General features: G+C 50.1%; 1 long non-coding RNA gene across 1 annotated transcript; it reads right to left on the bottom strand.

The window, feature by feature from the left end:
• Positions 1–1,376: 1,376 nt before the first annotated feature.
• Positions 1,377–4,483, bottom strand: LOC116627788. The gene is made up of 3 exons (XR_004298534.1): positions 4,355–4,483; positions 3,739–3,906; positions 1,377–1,578 (listed from the first exon to the last, which is right to left on the bottom strand). It is a non-coding gene; the product is annotated as an uncharacterized LOC116627788 (long non-coding RNA).
• Between the last annotated feature and the right edge of the window lie 1,934 nt (positions 4,484–6,417).

A 6,417-nucleotide genomic window follows, 5' to 3' on the forward strand; every position in this document is an offset into this window, starting at 1 on the left:
GAAATCGTAATAGCCATTTCGTAGGATTATTTGAATATTTATAAAGAGCACTGAGCACTCTGAGACAAAGTTAAGCAATAAATGTTAGCTATCATTACATTATGATGATATAAACAAAGCGTATCCAACTCTGTGGGCTTGACATTGGCCACAGGCAAAATTCCTCAACAGATTCTAATCATAGTTAAAAGGTGATCTTTAAAAACTAGTATGATTCCCTAAGACTGTGTCCTACCAGGCCAATAGAATTTTATGTTTTTGAAAGTGGGATGACCAAAAAGAAGATGGAAAGCTGTAGGAACACATACCTTGATATCAGCAAAGCTTGTAACCATGTAGATCAATAACTTAAAGTTTATTTAACTTATTAAAGCTTAAATAAATCAAAGTTACATGGACAGAGGACAGTTCGGTGGGGCTGATTCAACAGATGGAACCAGGAAGACCTCTAGCTGGTAGTTCTCAGCCCCGGCTGGAATCACCTGGAGGGACCTTTGTACCAGTGCCAGTGGGCAGTCCAGGCTGGTAAACTCAGGCTCTCTGGGGTGGGGCCTGGACACTGTGTTTTGTTTAGATCTTGTTTTTTTTCAGCTCCCCTCTGGTTTTAAAGTTTGACCAAATTTGAGAAGCCCTGCTGTAATTATATGGCTTGAAGGGAGCCTACACCCTAGGGGTTTAATCATCTGACCGGGATTTTGTCCTTAGCCAGCCCCGTCCGCACTTGTACCGGTGACCTACGGAAGGACATAGGGTGCGTACCCCACAGATGCATGGATGCCACAAAGCAAATGCAATGAATGACGTGACAGACCGTGATGGAGGGTGACGAGCTGGACGCATGACCTGATTTGGGCAGAATGCACTTTTTTAAATGTTGGGTTCTGAATCCATGTGTCGGGCAGTGGGTCCCAGAGTGTAATCCCCAGACCAATAGCATCAGCATCATCTGAGAACTTGTTAAAAATATAAATTTGCTGGCTCTACCCCAACCTGCTCACTCAGAAACCGTAGAATGTGGAGCTGGCAATCTTTTTGAAAAGTCTTCTGGGGAATTCGGGTGCCTGCTAAAGCTTGAGAACCACTTGTTTTGTGTGTGTGTGCAGGGGGGGGGGGGTGGAATCCCAATGGCCAAATACCGAGTGGAAGACAGCTGTGTTAGCAACAACACTGTGAGGAGAATCTCCTTATTAGTGACCTATTATCTTTATCTCTTTAGTAGTGATCTTCTCACTCCCGTTGCTCTGAAGACCTTTGTGGACTGTGCCACTGAATTCTCTCTTTGGACCTCATTCATGGTATAGATCTGTTCGTCGAAAATCTAAATAATTCCAGAGACTGTTAAAGAGTGAGAAACGCAGAGTGTAGGATATGATGATATAATCGCTAAAAGAATGGCGGCCGAGTGCCAGGCACTGTGATGAGCCCCATAGATGATATGAACTCTTGGAGGGAAGGCAAGTCAGGATTTGATCCCTTGCAGCTGTGGAGTGACGGCCGTTGTGGTTTCGTAGCCAGGGCTGAAGGGTGGGCTTGGTTAACTGCCAGTGTTTTCGGTAGGTCACTGGGTGCGCCGTGTGCCTGAGAAGATTTTGGATAATTAGTAAAGAAGATTAAGAACGACTGATCACCAGGATTTAAAATTTTAACCCCCCCTCCCTCATTCCATCCCATTCTCTGGAAAGGGGCAGATGAGGGGGAGAAGAAAAACCTGCCTCAACACATTGGAGGGAACGGAAGAAGGCAAAAAAAAGTCGGGAGGGACCCTGCAAGGCCGACAGCTGGCCTTGTTCCAGGGAACGCTGCGGGCCATGGCCCTGTCCGGGCCACGTGGGAACGGGGTGCAGAGGGTGAATATGCACCTGGGGCAGTGGACCCCAAACACTGCCCCCTCCTCCAGCTCCTGGAGACCTTGCAGGTAGCTCATCCACAAGGAGAGGTACAGGCCGGAGAGACCCAGACTACCTGTGGGGCTTTTTCCGGAGAGTGAATTGCTTGGAGCCAGTCAAAAGTTGCCCGCAAGAACTGTCCTATCTCAAGGCCCATTTCTCAACTGAATGTGGGAGGAGCAGTCTCACTCCAACGAAATGCCCAGAACAGATTTTTCTGTGGCCGTGGCCAGACTTTGCGGCTTTTCACTGTGTCCTGGACTTGGAGGGCTCCAGGAAGCAGGGTCCCAAAGTGTTCCGGGGCACGCCATTTTGGATGTTGCTCCTCTTGGAGATTAAACACACGTTAGCATGTGTTAAGGATACTAAGTCCTGTAGTAGACGTGATATTGTGATTTATAATAAGAAACATACTTGTTCTTTATCCCAGTTCCTGGCACAGAGCTCCTAAAACCATTGGAAGTTCCTGTGGTGAGAGCAATAAAGGTATCATTTGTGAGGTTAATGAGGTGACTTTTGGAAAGCGCCTGGAGGCCGATTGCCAATGGATCCAACCACATGATTAGAGGGTTGGAACTTTAGGTCCTACCCCCTGACTTCCTAGGAGGGAAGAGGCCTCCTCCCCATGTTGAATCAGTCACCAAATGGCCAATGATTTCATCAATCATGCCAATGAAAGGAAGCCTCTATAAAAACCCAAAAGGACAGGGTTCAGAGAGCTCCTGGTTTGGTGAACACGTGGAGATGCTGGAAGAGTCCATGCCCAGAGAGAACATGGGAGCTCCACACCCTCTCCCCATACCTTACCCATCTCTCCTACCTGGCTGATCCTGGGTTATATATAGCCTTTTATAATAAACCAGTAGTAAGCAGACTTAAACTGGTTGCCTGGGTTCTGTGAGCAAATTAACTGACTCCAAGGAAGGGGTCATGAGGACTTTGATCTGTAGCCAGTTGTGATCGGCATCCGAAGTGGGATGGAGGAGGTGGGGGGATAGTCTTGTAGGACCGAGCCCATCACCTGTGGGATCTGACACCATCTCCAGGTGGACAGTGAACAAACTGAGTTGAATTGCAGGCCGCCCAGCTGGTGTCTGAGAGTTGCTCGGTGGGGTGGAAAACCTCCCACACCGGAGTTGGTCTCAGAACTACAGTAAAGAGACCTAGTGTCCACTTTTCCAATGGGGTCTTTCTAAAACATTCTCCCACATGATTGTTACACACACATGGTAAAAACACACCACAGAAACATACAAAGTAAAAGCCAAGTTCTCCAAAGCCCCCTCTCCCCACATGCTACAACCCGAAGGTAATCACCCTTACTAGTGTATCAGCTCTTCTTCCAAAAATTGATAAGCATCTCACAGGAAACACCCATGTGTGTGTTTGTGGAAGCCTTTTGGGTTGTAAAAAACTGGGGGACAGGCGGGCTGTGTGCCCCTGTCTTCCAGTGGGTAGAGGGCAGAGACGCTGCTGAAAACAGACCCCCCCCAAAGAGTTACAGACCAGAGCCGACACGGCTGATCCTGAGAAACGCTGCTCTAGGAGAGCGGTTTTGAAGCCTGATTGCATCAGAATCCCCCGGAGGTTTCTTAGAACAGATTGCTGGGCCCCACCCCCGAAGTTTCCAATTCGGTAGGTCTGGAGTGGGGCCCCACAATCTGCATTTCTACAAGTTTCCAGGGGATGCCGATGTTGCGGGTCCAGGACCACACTTCCCAAACCTCTGCCTGGGACCTTCCCTGGGGTGGGGGGGGGGGGGGCTTCCCCTTGTCCTCCTGGACCAGGTGGGCTCCCCGGTGCCTGCTCATGGTGCCACCAGAAGGCAGGGACAAGAGCCAACACTGCTCACCCTGTGAGCACCGAACCAAGAAGTAGCAGTAGCAGAAATGGTTTCCACTCATGGCCCCGTCGACAAGAACCCAACAGATGAGCCGCACCCGGTCGCACCAGCGGCAGGAAGACGGGATTTCCAGCACCGTGTTCGTGAGCCCCGAAAAGGCAGCAGGGGATTTTATTACTAAAAGGAAGGAGAGAGGATGGTTATGGAGGATGGTTTGCTGAAAGGCGCTCTGCGATCTGCACCCCACCCCTGCTTCGTGTCCCCTCCCTTCCCACCTCTCCCCCTCACTTGCTGGTCCTTAGACGCACCCGACACTCTGCTCCGTTGCCCGCACGCTCTCGGGCCTTCGCCTGTGCTATTCCCTCTGCTTTCGAAGCTCCTCGCCCAGACGGTCGCTTGGCTTGTGCTCACTTCATTCTGGTCTCAGCTCAAATGTTCCTCCTCAGAGTGGCCGCCCCCACCACCCCAGCGGGGAGCCCCCACCCCATCTGCCCCTGTGGTCTTTCTCCCCTTCCTCTGCTCCCCTGCCCGCGTCACTCAGGGCTGCATATCTGTTTGCTTCTCTATTTGTCCCCGACCCAGGAAAGCAGAGGTCCGCGAGGGCAACGCCGGTCTTTGCTCTTACATTCTGGAACAGCTCCCGGCACAGAAGAAGCTCTCAAATCTTTGCTGAACAAGTGCAATCTTCCATGTTTGATAGGCACGGCCAGATTGCTCTTCAAATAGATTGGTGTTTCGGTTTTAAATTCGTGAGCCTGTGCAACCCTCATTAATTTGGAATATGTTCTTTGGGCTTCTTGTCCTCGATGTTTTTTGCGAATAGTGGCCCTGAAATATTCATCACGGGTTCCTCTGCCTCAGCGCTGGGGCGGCCTCAGCTCCCCAGGTCCTGGAAGCTACACTTCCCAGCTGGGGTATGAGCCAGAAGAAACAAAGTGGGCTGGCAGCAAATCTTCCTAACTAGGCAACACTGTTTCTCAAAGGAACATGTGATAGTCACACCCATTTAATGTAAGAGCCCAATCAAGGGAGAGGCATTGATCCAGCTGACTTAGCCCGCATCAGAAAAATCATCCCCTATCTAAACTATCTTGATTTACAAGATTCTTAATGGCTCAAAAGTGCTGCATCAGCTTAAGCAGATCAAGGAAAATAAACATTTCATAACTGTGATAATATAAGCGCCTCCAGACACAGAACAGCTCAGCCCCGATGGATGGTTCTTATAAATAAACCAGGCAATAGCACACTACAGAAATAACTAGAATTTCTGTGACTTCATGGGGAGCCAAATGGAAATGCCCTTGCCAAGTGAATGCTAAAGTCATCGCATAGTCAAAATATGGTCAGGCGCTAGATGGGAGCCAGACATTTTGCTCCAATGAGAGACCCCTTCTCAAGTGGGACCCAGTTCACTTGAGCCCTCAAATGGAATTTTTAGGCTTTGCGTTTGGGGAAAGGGACGCACGACAACGAAATGAGTTCTTCTAAAGGGTCTGGTTAAAACCAAACAGAAACGAAACGCCAGCAGCAGGCCTGGCACCAGCTCTGACTCAGCGGCTTCTGTGTTCTGCCTCGACGGCCCATGCCATCTGGATTCACAGCGCCTCGCAGCCCACCAGGGTCCTGTGTGATTAAAAACAGGCCAGGCACTGGTCCATGAGACAGAGATTTTCAGCACCACTGGTTAAAATAAAAACAGTTTCCTGTTAATCAGAAGAGGCCAGTTATCGGAAGAACCCCATTTCCTCAGCATGTTAATTTTTGAGATTTTATGGTGATAGGAAAGCAAATTATTTTTCAAGGGAATCTGCTGTAGCAATTTCTCTGGGAAATTATATTTTCTGGGACAAGGTGTCCATGTGGGTTTTTTTGGCTGGGCATAGGAGTATCCCAGACAAAACCAAGGGAGCACCCCCCCACCTTTGCCCACTGGCTCAGTTCTGGGGTAACTGTGCCTCCCCATAGGGGCTGGGCTGCACTGATGCCAGGTTGGCCAGAAGAGGTCATTGGGTTCAGACTGCCCCCGTAACATTCCCTGGAGTATAGGTGGTGATTTTTCTTACTCCCCAGTTTCCAGATCCTCTCAGTAACTAGCTTGGCAGTCTGCATGATGGGCAGTCAAAGTTGGGGAGCGAATGCATCAGAAAGCCAGGCCAACCCGAGGTTCGGGAAGGCCCCTGGCAGGTGGGACCTGTGCGAACCCATGGGTCGTCACCTCCGTGGCTTCAGGACTAGCAGGCACCAGCCACAAAGTCCCATCTTGGCCCGATCCAGAATCTTCTAGAAAGTTCTAGCATTTTCTGCACCAAGCAGGGATCATAATCCTGGGGTTGCTGCTACGGCGGCAGCTTACCAGTCAGGGAGTGCCCTCCTCCATGTTCCCTGGTAGGATCAGCCCTCAGTGAGCTCAGGCCCTCAGAGCACCAAAAGGAAATATTTTTCATGTGATGTGTTTGGAAACTGTTTCTCAAGGGCAGAGGCACACCGAGCCTTCGAAGGCCACAAACCTAACAGTGTTGCAGACACTTTGGAAGCCAAAGACGCTTTTCCAGTTCCCGAGGCTGCGTGACAAGGCTGCCAGGGTCCCCAAGGTGGTTCGAAGATTCTCCCCTTCCCGTCTCTTTTCTTTCGGTTTCTTCTCCCATCCGATCCCTTTATTCCCCAACCGTGACAGCCTGGCCTCCC

This window comes from Phoca vitulina, unplaced genomic scaffold (assembly GCF_004348235.1).
Source record: "Phoca vitulina isolate PV1807 unplaced genomic scaffold, GSC_HSeal_1.0 scaffold3, whole genome shotgun sequence".
NCBI lineage: Eukaryota > Metazoa > Chordata > Mammalia > Carnivora > Phocidae > Phoca > Phoca vitulina.